This window comes from Adiantum capillus-veneris, chromosome 13 (assembly GCF_014529385.1).
Source record: "Adiantum capillus-veneris isolate H3 chromosome 13, ASM1452938v2, whole genome shotgun sequence".
NCBI lineage: Eukaryota > Viridiplantae > Streptophyta > Polypodiopsida > Polypodiales > Pteridaceae > Adiantum > Adiantum capillus-veneris.
In genome coordinates, this window is record NC_140943.1 from 53,659,418 (window position 1) to 53,672,350 (window position 12,933).

At 42.2% G+C, this 12,933-nt stretch overlaps 1 pseudogene; it reads right to left on the reverse strand.

Annotated features, from left to right (window-relative positions):
- Positions 1–588: 588 nt before the first annotated feature.
- Positions 589–1,338, reverse strand: LOC147444009 (uncharacterized; annotated as a pseudogene).
- Between the last annotated feature and the right edge of the window lie 11,595 nt (positions 1,339–12,933).

The following is a 12,933-nucleotide window of genomic DNA, read 5'->3' on the forward strand; positions in this document are numbered from 1 at the left end:
GTAGCCTCAATGTCAAATTGGAGCTTGTAAGCATGAATCTTTGTTCTCCCTTTAGTTTGTTCACTCTTCTTTCCTCTTGATGCATCCTTCATAGCCACCTCAAGTGGAGGAGGGGCTTGTGATGGGACCTTTTAAGAATGTATTGCATCTCTTTTTGGTCCACTTCTAGTAGCATCTCTCTTTGAAGTGCCTTCATCTATAGCTTGACATTCAGTAATATATGCATGCACTAACAAAGACCCCACGAGATCATCCCATCTTGTTTCTGAACAAATGCAACTCTAACTTCAAGTAGAACTTTTTTGTTATCGCACCTTGTTTAGTCATTTTCACTACATGAGGCCACAACTCACCAACCTTTTCATATGCATCTTGTTGGCGGATCACGACAATCGGACGATGTAGCATAACGAGGACTCAAACCAACATATGCGACATATGCTACCTCAAGTGTTGGGTATGTAGGCCAAGAGACTTTAGTAATAGTTAGTGTTGCTTTGAGAGTGACGGGTCCTGTGGAAACCGGAGGTAATTTGTTTTTTTGAAAAGGTCGTGACTAGCTAAACGCGGTTTACGTGGTTTAAAAAATCAAATGTTGACGCGCGCATGATCAGCAACAAGGAACAAGCAGGTAACGTGATCGACGTCGAGTACAGGACTCGGTCCCCGGAGCAGCAGACGTGTTGCGCTGCTGACGAGGACCCCTTGCAAGACTTCTGCGTGGCCCTCAGCTCCGACGAGCTGCAGCAGCTCCAGCTCACCTTCAACATCAACGGCCTGCCCTGCAAGCCTGCCGCTGCCGTGCAATCCTGTGACTTCACCACGCAACTGCTCCGCAATGCCACCAACTTCACCGGAAACCTCGGCTCCGCTGTCAACCTTGTCAGCGCCGCTAACTTCGGCGCCCTCAACACGCAAGGCCTTTCCATTGCCCGCATCGACTTCAAGCCCCGTGGCATCAACCCGCCGCACGTGCACCCCCGTGCCACCGAAGTCCTCTTCCTCGCCCAAGGCACGCTGCTCGTGGGCTTCGTCTCCACCTCCACCCAACCAACCGCCAACCAGCTCTTCTACCAAACCATCTATGCCGGCGATCTCTTCGTATTTCCCCGTGGCCTCGTCCACTTCCAATTCAACCCAGACAAATCCAAGCCTGCCCTTGCCATCGCCGCCCTCAATAGCCAAAACCCTGGTGCCTCCCAACTCGCCGTTGCCCTCTTTGCCTCCAACCCGCCTCTCCCCGAGGAGGTGCTAGAGACCACTCTTGGCATTGATGATGATGAAGTGCGCCGCCTCATCACCAGCGTCCAAAACACCCTCGAGTTGTGCGTTTAGCATGGTGCGTCGACACCCTTTGAATGAATAAAAAGACCCACACAGTCAATTAACCAACATTGAATTGCTTGTAGTACCAATGACACTTGTCTTCTAGCGTTTCTAGTCCCATGTGTCCCAACAAATTTGTATCACCTGCAAGGCATACCCCTGCAAGGTACACTGAAATAAAGAAATACGTATTTTATTCTAATTCTATAATATCGTCTTCTCGTACTTATCCCTTACAATTTGTACATTAGACTATGTTCACATAATTTATTGCAAAATTTTACTGTAGCTAGCAACAAATAGTGTGTTTTGTTCGTCGGTACCTCATGATCATGAGTTGATCAAATGTAAGCACTTACGACATGGGTGCAAAGGGTCTTGACAAAACACATGAGTGTGCGGCAACAATAAGGCCTCCATCTAGACATGACCTTTGGACGTATGGTTCCTTGATGGGGTGGACTAAGAATGTATAGGCTACAAAGATTTTGTATGGGAATGGGAATGTATAGCTTGGTGCGTTGACACTACCCCCCTAAATAGTCCTCAAGAATAAAAAGACCCACACAATCAACTTGCCAACACGATACGATACGATACTGAACCAACATTGAATTGCTTGTAATTGCCAATGGCCCATGCGTCCTAACAAATTTGTGTCACTTGCAAGGCATGCCCCTCCCCACAAGGAAATAAAGAAATATGTATGCCATTCTAATTCCCTGTCAACTTCTCAATACGATACGATACGACAGTCAACCAACTACATTGAATTGCTTGTAGTGCCCATGGCCTATGCGAATTTGTGTCACTTGCAAGGCATGCCCCTCCAAGGAAATAAAGAAATACGTATGCTATTCTAATTCGATAAAATCCTCTTCTCCGTACTCATCTCTTAAATTTTCTACATTAGGCCATGCTCACATAAGTGAATAAAAAGACCCACACAGTCAATTAACCTCCCAATATGATACAATAAGATACGACAGTCAATGTCCATCATTGAATTGCTTGTAGTACCAATCGCACTTGTCTTCTAGTGTTTTTAGTCCCATGCATCCTAACAAATTTGTATCGCCTACAAGGCATGCCCCTGCAAGGTACACTGAAATAAAGAAATACGTATTCTATTCTAATTCTATAATATCATCTTCTTCATAATCATCCCTTAAAATTTGTACATTAGGCCATGCGCACATAATTTACTTCTAAATTTTATCGTGGCTAGCAACAAATAGTGTGTTTTCCTTGTGGATACCTCATGATCATGATTTGATCCGATATAAGCACTTATGGCATGGGTGCAAAGGTTCTTGACAAAACACTCGCGGTGTGACAATGAGGCCTCCATCTAGACATGACCTTTGGTATGGTGCCTTTACGGGATGGACTAAGAATGTATAGGCTACAAAGATTTTGTATGGCAATGGGAATGTATAGCCTAGTGTGTTGACCCCCCCCCCCCTTCCCCCTTCCCCTAAAAATTTCTAAGGAATAAAAAGACCCACACAGTTAACCTCCCCATATGATACGATACGACAGTCAACCAACATTGGATTTCTTGTAGTGCCAGTGGCCCATGCATCCTAACAAATTTGTGTAATGTGCAAGGCATGCCCCTCCAAGGAAATAAAGAAATACGTGTCATAAAAACTAATATCCAAAACTCCCAAATGATTTTCTCATGCTAAACTGATCATTTAATATGGGGAAGTACCAGGGGAGTAAAAGCTAGAATATTGGTAAGGCTGCCATACCGGTCTCTACAGGGATCCAAAGGAGAGAAAATAGGGATCCAAAGGGGGGTAGTCTACAAAAGAACAATGTGATTCAATGGGGCTTAAAAGACCTAAGGTTCAGCTCCATTACTTAAGAGCCTAAGGTTCCTAATTTTCTATTCAATTGCCAAAAGGCCAATGTAGGGGAAAAGTGGATGGTCATGGGAAGACTAAAAGTCTCCCCACATCCCTATCAAGGAGGGGGTGAGCCATGAGAGTAGGGCATGAGAGAGAAACACACACACACACACTCCAAGGCTTCCCCTTTACACAAAGGAAATACTGGACACATGGAAGGCTCCTACGCTAGTTGCCTCTAACCTCCCCTCAAATCTTATTGGATGGCCATAGAGGTGAATCAATGAGAATTAGGCTAGAGTAAAATTAGTCTAATCAATTTTAAAAATGCTTGATAAAAGAAACAATAGAAATTAAGCCCCTAGAAGACTATTGGACAGTCTACCAAGGGGTCCAATGAGCATTCAGCAGCCCATGAATGGCTTTTCTGAGTCCTATTGGCCAGAAGACTAAGAGGTCCAATGAGAGTTTAGTTGAATTATTTAATTACCTAAAGCTCTCACAAAAGGGGGACGCATGTCACAAGGCTATCAATCATGCTTCTAATTTGTGATTGGCTAAGCTTTGCAGGAGCCAATGAGAGGCCAGCATGAGCAAAAATCAAGTGGGGTCGACCAAGAGAGAGAGAGAGAGAGAGAGAGAGCTAGGCAAGTTTACATTTTTCTACACACACACACATGTTATGTGTTGAGCAAGAACTCCATCTCCTTCTCCAAGCATTGACAAGTAGAGGCCTACACCAACAACTCTTGGCTATGGAATGCAAATCCAACCAAGAACCAAGCTTCAATGGCATGCTCATCTCCTCTACAATGCTAATTACTAAGCTAAGCTATGCTATTAGAGTGATTATGTGAGGAGAATACTTATTTCTCGTAAGATACCTCTTCTTCCTCTCAATCTATCCTCATCTCCTTCTCCAAGCATTGACAAGTAGAGGCCTACACCAACAACTCTTGGCTATGGAATGCAAATCCAACCAAGAACCAAGCTTCAATGGCATGCTCATCTCCTCTACAATGATAATTACTAAGATAAGCTATGCTATTAGAGTGATTATGTGAGGAGAGTACTTCTTTTTCGTAAGATACCTCTTCTTCCTCTCAATCTATCCTCATTCCTTGATAGCTGTCACCATTTTTGAAGGTGTGTGAGGTCTTGGGACTAAGGCTAGGGACACTAGGTGTGTTTTTCAAGCATAATTTGGTGCATGAAGCTTCCATCTTCACTTCACCAATGAGTTTTATCAAGGAACAAAGATATCAAGGAGTTTTATCAACGAGTTTAATCAAGGATCCGAAAGCATGAGGAGTGGTTGGGAGGTAAGCTTCTCTTTGAGCTTGTCAAAAGCATTTTTCTCCTTAGCATACCATGAATACTTAACGTTCTTCTTTGTTAAGTCATGTATTGGTCCTTCTGTTTGAGAAATTTTTTCTATGAAGCGTCTATAATATGTACACATACCTATAAAGCTTCTTAGCTCATGTAGATTCCTTGTATTAGACGATGCTATTATTACTTTTATTAGATGATTTCCTACCCGAGCTCGGCATGGCAATTTTTTTTTTGATAGTGATATGGTTTAGTGCTTGATAGTCCATACACATACGGTATGTATTCTTTTTCACTAAAAGGACTGAAGAACAAAAGGGAGAGGAGCTAGGCCTCACCATCCCTTTGTTTACCAATTCTTGTACTTGCCTCATGATCTCCTCTTGTTGAGCTTGGGAAACTCCATAAGGAGGCTTGTTAGGCGGTGAACTTCCTAGTAGAAGCTCAATTTGATGGTCATCATCCCCTCATTTTTGGAGGTAAGTCCATAGTGATAACATCGATGAACACATCTTGGAATCCTTTTAGAAAATTAGACAAGTCTAATTCTTCTTGAGTCCTACCATTTACATTTAATAAAACATTAGGATCTTTTAGGGACTCTTTGACAAAAATCATGTACGCAAAAACTGAGCTCTTCATTGATTTATCAAATGAAAGAGGATTTACAAGTGGTATAGTACGACCAGACTCACTAGTTCTTTCCCCTATAGGGGAAGTAGATTCTGCTTTTTGAGAACTTCGTGTAGGTAAAGTAGATTCTGCTTTCTGGGAACTTCATGTTGGCAGGCGTTACAGTATCTCCCATGTCGAAAGCTTGAATGCCCAACTGGGTGGCCAACTCCGTTAATGTGAAGTTGTGAGTAGATCCAAGTTCAAACAAGTTGAAGGCATCATGATCCCTTACCTTTCCCCAAGCATAGGAGAGAGGTGGTCCTTTGCAATGAGCATCCTCTTTTGAAGCTTCGAAAAGAAGATGCTCATTGCAAAGGACCACCTCTCTGCTATGCTAACGGAGAGGTGGTCCTTTGCAATGAGCATCCTCTTTTGGAGCCATGTCCTCGCTCCCCACACTTAAAACATTTGTGGTCCTTTCAAAAAGCTTTAAGCTCTTCAAGCCGAGAGAGTTTGTGTTTACCTTTGATGACTCCCTTCTCCTTGGACCGATTGTTGTTGTTGTCGTTATTGTTGGAATTTCCTTGGGAAGAATCTTGGGCATTGGTTTTCCCATTTGCATCACTTTTGTCTTTGCTTTCCATGGGCTTGACATTCTGTCTAGCCCCTTGTTGGAAATTGATGCACGAAGAAACCATAGTGTGGTAGATTACTTCGGTGATAGAACCAAGCCGTTGGGATTTGTCATACTCGGACATCTCTTTAGGTACTCCTGCACAAAATTGTTGCTTTTTCTCGCGACGAAGTCTATCTTTTGAAAGATAGTAGCCTTGACATATAAATCCCAAAACTTGTCCACAAATTTGTGAATAGACTCATGGGATAGAAGCTTCAAACTTTGCCACTCTTGGTAAGCACTTTATCCTTTGCATCTCTTGTAGAAGAATTGCTTCATGATGGAAACTTATAGAGTTTTCCATGTCTTTGGGGCTTCCCCGTTGCCATAAAGGCTAGACCACCATTGACAAGCTGATTTCTGGAAGTGCATAGCTACATGTAGCAACTTGGAGGACTTCCTGAAGCCCTCGTCCCCAAAGGTGCATCCAATTGCTGGATGAAGGCCAATACTTGGTTAGTGGCCCCAAAGGTGCCATCACAGGTGAGAAAAGAGATACTCTTTCCTCCCTTCTTGAACTTCTTGAGCCATAGCTTTCATTGGAAGAAGAGAAAGGCAAATAAGAAGGAGAAGAGGGTGACCTCTTTCTTGCCATTTTCTTCCTTTTTTTGCTATCTTTCCTTTTGGAGTGACGAGGAGAAGGACTGTGGGTTGATCGTTTCCTCTTGGGAGGAGTTGGAAATCATATGGACTGCCATCTTCGTGGAGCCACATCTTCAGAAGGAGGGAAACATGGGTAGGGGCTTGACATGTGTCCTTGCTGCCTCTTGAGGCTTGGGCTGACCTTGTGTGTGTGTGTGTGTGTGTGTGTGAGTGTGGTTTTTTAGCGAGCTTTTGGTTTTGAGCTTTTGCAATCAAAACAGCTTTTGCGAGCTTTTTGACATTTAATCTAGAGCCTTTTTAATGGCACAAAATATTGAGCCAAAAAGGACACATTTTACATACAATAGACACCAAAAAAACATATATAAGTTTCACACAGTCTCAACTTAAGCTTGAACATCTTGCAATGTATGATCCTCATAGCATACATCTAGCAAGAGGGGAATTAAAAGTTCAATGTCCATATAATATTCTCTTAAAATAATCCCCATATGTGCATGGAAATTGTCCACAAGCCATGGTAGAGAAATACTATACAAGAAGTACGTTTTCAATCTATATACACATGCAATGACGACCCTCCTCTATGCTTGCATGTCCTAATATTTCCCACTCTGCACATGCACTCAATATTGCAATTGTGCCACTCCGTGAATGTAGCAAGCATCCATCTATTCATTGTACATTCAACAAAATACTCAAGTGCCAATAATAGTATCTCTCTAAGTTTAGAAGTTCATATGCATATGTGGTAGGCATACAAGAACTATCCATCTCACTTAAAGAACCACAAGTGCTTTTTATTTGTAAGATTTTTACCACTACTATATTTTGATCAAAGTTACACATTGATATATGGCCTGGGTCACAACAACTAATACTTACCAAAACATGGATGGTAAACCATGTGCATGGCATACACGTGAAGATAATGAAGTGGATAGTGGACAAAACTGCATAATACCATAGTGTAGGGAAACTTACTAACAACCAATACAATATCCAAAACAATTACATAGAGGGCACTGACACAAGAGCCGACCTCAAAACAAAACATGATCTTGTGATAGCCCCAAAAAATAAAATTTTGAAGCTAAATTCAAGGTAATGTTGTGGGTGACCGACAACCAAAGCGGTGGTTAACATATCAAAAGGGTAATAATTACTGTATCCAAAAAGATTAAATAAACAACAGTGATAAAATAGCTAACATCAAGAATTGCATACCCGGTCGAAAGATGTCTCCATAGTGAGTGATGTTAGAATAACAAAATTACATACATTACAATAAAAAGATAAAAAGGGACTACTAATTCAAGAGGCAATGTACAAATTTGAAAGAATTCATTTCCAAAACTAGCACCATTGTCATTAGCTACATTTGTAGCTCCTACTTTCATATGCACAATCTCCATGATGTTCTCATAAACATGCATGAAGGACTAAGTGGGAGTAGTGTATGGCCATTGTTAGCCACTCATATTGCACAAAAATGAGAATATAACAACCAGTACAATGCACCTACTAAAAATAAAATCCAAACAACCATACTATGAGTATCATAGGTATCACCATGTTGTTAGTCCACCCTATCATAAGCATGGCATGATCACCCACCACCTTTGTCTCCCACTAGGAAATTCCACAGTCCTTCTCTCCTACTGCCATTGTTTCTCTCACCAAGCAATCTTGTTGTTGTACACTATCATCCTCTCTCTCTCTCTCTCTCTTTCTCTCTCTCTCAAAATCACAATTGAAAGGGACTTAATACTTATAATTTCTTGCAATAAATTGAAGTAATTTCACCTGTACCTTTTTAACACTTATACTCACAATTTACTAGCAATCCCTTTGGCAGCCTCAAATTTATTTATAGTCTCTTGCTGCACATCATGGACAATCTGTTAAATTTTAGCATGGTTGGAGGGGGTGAAATTATAATTGAAAGGGTCTTAATACTCATAGAGTTTTGTAGCAAATCGAAGTAATTGCGCCTCTACCTTTCAAGCACTTAATACTCACAATTTACCAGAAATCCCTTTGGCAGCCTCAAATTTATTTATAGTCTCTTGTTGCACATCATCGACAATTTTTTACAATTTTAGCATGGTTGGAGGGGGTAAAATCACAATTGAAAGTGTCTTAATACTCATAGTTTCTTGTATCAAATTGAAGTAATTGCACCTCTACCTTTCAAGCACTTAAAACTCATAATTTACTAGAGACCCCTTTGGCAGCCTCAAATTTATTTATAGTCTCTTGCTGCACATCATCGACAATCTTTTCAATTTTAGCATGGTTGGAGGGGATAAAATATCAAAGAGCTGAGCCTTGACGTACTACACAACATCTTTAGTAGACAATTTAACATCATGAAGGTGGAGAGAATGACATGGAAAGCCTTGTTGAGGGATTCTAGTGGAACAATGCCCTTCACCTTCTCCATTGCCTTCTCAATGAAAAACTCGAGAGCAATGTCCTCTCCATTTTCCTCATTCAATTTTTATAAACTATGGGGAACATACTCTTCCCGTCCATATGTGTTTTCTCCTCCAGTATTGAAGTGTCATAGTATTCTCATCCTCCAATGTTTGGAAGGTCAATGCTTTAAAAGATCTATAATGCATGAGAGTAGTTCATTACCTTAAACTCTGTGTAGACTCAATATACAACACCTCCTTTAGTTCAAATGATGCTTTTCCACACTAGACTTGGCGCGCATGTCCACAAAACCCCTAAAAAAGTACTCTATCCAAACTATGAGATCCAAAACCACTTCTTCAATATCTCATATAGGAATTTCTTTGGTTTACCAATGGCCCATTGCATTAAAAACTTCTAGGGTGCATTCACATTTTATTTTTCTTTTAAGGATCCCCTTGAACTGTACATCTTGAAACACTCCTTGTCCTATCTTCCATACCCATTCAACATGACTTATAACTACAACATTTCAAGACTAATTGTTGAAAGAAGAAAGCAACGACAATATCCAAGACAACCTATCATTGGTGATGCTATACCATCTAAGTCAAGCTCATGTGCCATGTGGTATGAGTCCAAACTGGAGCCTCCCCATCATTTATAAGCATGTGGCATTATCCAAAATGCTCATGCTAATTTGCGGTCCTCGCTCGAATCTCCTTGATCCGCATCTCGACAAAGATTTTTTTATGCAAGCATTATCTCATATATATGTGTATGGCTCAAAAGAAACACTAAAAATCAAGAACTTTAAATAGCATTTTTAAGGGGTATTTGTTGGGATTCGAAGGGAAACGAAAGGCTAAATAAGTGAAAAGAAAATGAAAAGAGGGGAGGTGGGGGGGGGGGGATGCTAGTATACGCAAAGGGCAATAGCCTGGGTTTTCACATGTTAGATGCATTCATTCTTGGGTGTGAAGACCAGCACACAGGAAGGGACATGCAAAAAAAACTAGGGAAGCAAACAAAAAAGTGTCCTTTTTGGTCTGCAAAAGGCCATATGGTTTTACCTACAAAGTTGTTGCAATGTTGAGCCCGTTCGATATGGGTGCTAGATGAATGCCATGTGGTGCTAGGTTTACTAAAGGTTGTCTGAAACAATATGGAAACTCTTTTCCTACTGCTCCTGGCAGGTCTTGTCGCTTTTTGCCCTGCTCCTAACAGAGAAGGTGGCACGTGCAATAGGTCTCGTCCTTTCGTGAAGGTGGCGTGCAACAGGTATATGTCTTTTTGTGCTGCTCCTGCTAGAGGACGTGTGCAGTGGGGTAGGTGTTTGATACGATAGTGGTGCTTGTTTAATCCCGAAGGCAGGCACTATCTGGATGCTTTTTGAGATTTTTGAACCGTATGCTTTTAGTGGCAACTGCATTCAATGGCGTCCCTGTGTAACCTCAGGTGGTGAGCGATGTTCGTCTTCGTTCTCTATTCTTGAGAGCACGTGTTGGAATGTAATGCATAGAATAGAACTATCCACATGCTCATTGTAGCTTGTGTAAAAGGTCAGAAAAATGTAGTGTGATGACAAGCCCTTGTCTCAGCCGATTGTCATTATGATGTGTCGTGATTTTGTAGATGTAGCAGCAACTCTCAAGTTTTTTTTACTGTTTGAGCTTTTGAGCTATCTATCTAGTGGAAGATTCTCTCTCTGTCCTGCTTTTGTAAGTATGCCAGCAAGTCTTTTGTACATGTAGCAGCAAGTCTCAAGATTTTTTTACTGTTTGAGCTTTTGAGCTATCTATCTAGTGAAAGATTCTCTCTGTCCTGCTTTTGTAAATATTCCAGCAAGTCCTGATCTTTGCTTTGATGTTTAAGCTTTGAGCTATCACTATTTGGTGGAAGAGTCTCTCTTTGCTATCCAATCTCTATGTCCTGATATGCTACAATTCCAAATTCAAATTGACTCGATTCACCATATGCAAACGAATGTTTTCTTCTGCCAAATGCTGTTGAAGAAGTTGTTGTCGCTTGTGAGGAGTTGAAATTTGATGAGCGTCTGTTGCGAATTAGTTTGAGGGTTTTTGTGTTGTGCCTTAAAGTAGCTGGATCCTCTATTATCGTGGCATCTGATGGTGGCATTGCTGGTGGTGGTGAAGGGAGTGCAAGCAATGCCTCGCCTAGCGATGGTGAGAGCATGGACTTCTCTGAAGGTTTTTTTCTCTGCCTCGTTGACGGTTTTGTGTATGCTGATGTATGGCGATAATTGATTTACTTGTGCTATGCTGGTGTTGGTTTGATTGTCGGTCCTGGTCTCTTCTTGCTTACGAGCAATGCACTCGTAATGTTTCTTGCATTGGCGTTCGTTTCCCGCTCCAGGCGGTTGGTTTCTGTTCTGCTTGCAAGTGATGTGCTCGAGACGGTTGCGGTGACATCATTTCATTATTTTCTTTTTTGAGGTGGTCCTGCCTACCGTGGGTTAGTGTTGCTACATTTGCTTCTGTTGCATTAGGAGCACCACTGTTTGAGCTAACTGTTTTCTCCCTTGGTGCCTAGGTTTGGCATCTGTTGACGCTGTTTTTGAGCTTAAATGCGCGTTCGGCCATTGTCTCGTCGATGGTCTCTTGCAATGCGTACCTGTGGGAGATAATTGAATTACTTGCTCTATGCTAGTGTTGTTTTTTTATTCATGGTCCTGTTTTCTTTTGGCTTGGTATACCTAATGAGGCAACTGACCATGACAAGACGACCCTATTGCTCGGCCTTAGCTGCACTGCGAGTTTCGAGTCCTCAATAGACCAAAATATATATTACTTGCCTATGCTTGTCATTAATAAAAGTAGTTATGCTACCCTTGTCCCCTAAGCCCTGCATTATACTGTCAATCTAAGTGTTGCTCGGCTCTTGGTTATATGGAATCTTCAATGAGTGAGAGAGAGAGAGAGCTGGACTAATAATTACCTGGCACAACATCTCCTCCTACTCTTTGTCAAGCCCACTGAAACTATTGCCCCAGCGAAGAAATTGCAATTTGGATTTTGAAAGGGCTGCACAGAGATTCTTGAATGCCCCCTTGTCCAACAGCGTTTCATGTCCACACCATGTTTGGATATGCAAGGACTGGAATTTATTGTCAGGGGAGGAAAATGCCCCGTGGAAAAAGTCCCCCCACCCGTCATAGGGCTGCCAAGTGAAGCTTTTCTAGATTATGTGAAGTTCCTTCACTACCGCACTAGCGGACAGGAGAATTTCCAGCGCTTCAGAAATGACCGAGTGGTGGCTGGCATCAACAGCTGGCAGGACGCGCTTCATTATTGTTCCCACCATTTCAACAGTGATGCCCAGCTCGCCTACCACTGCAATTACAAATTCAATCTCGGAATCAACCTCGGATTCCAGAGCCTCGAGCTTGACATTATCGATGAATTCGAACTCGCTGGCGTTCATAATCATCATCCTACGCAAGGCCGGCGGAATTACATTGTAGGGGACATTGGCAAGTAAATTTGTGAGTAGCATAAAGGATGAATCTGCCACATGTACATCGACTTCCCCCCCACTACTCGGGCGAGTCAAATCTTGACTAAAGGATCAGTCACATCATTTCCATGGGCAGACCTTCTGCATAACGTTGGTGAAGCTAAAGTTAGTCGAAGCTAGCAGGTGTTCTATGCTAGGCCAAGACAGCAATCGAGTGCAGTGCAGAAGGCTAGGGTAGGTGCCAAGGCCCTTGGCAGCCAAAGGATAGCGGGAAAGTATGCCCGATGCGGTTTTTTAGGCCAAAAAGGCAGAGGAATGGTCCAGATGGGATGACATATGAAGATGTTTGGAATGACAAGTCAAAGCTCTAGAATGTAGAGTTCAACATGCTCTAGAAGCCAGTCCAGCCGGCTCGTCAAATGGAGCCCGGATGTTCTAGATATTGCAGTTTAAAGAAAAAGTGTGTAGCACATCCCCGATGGGCAGGGCAGTTGGGGACAGGTGGCCCGGGCTGATGTCAGTGTATATGTGCGTAGTGCTCAAGTTGTGGAGCATGTCTGTCTTCTTGGATTGCGAGTTGGAGCTCTGGTTAGCAAGATATGGTCAGTTGAAGATTTTCCGGGGGCA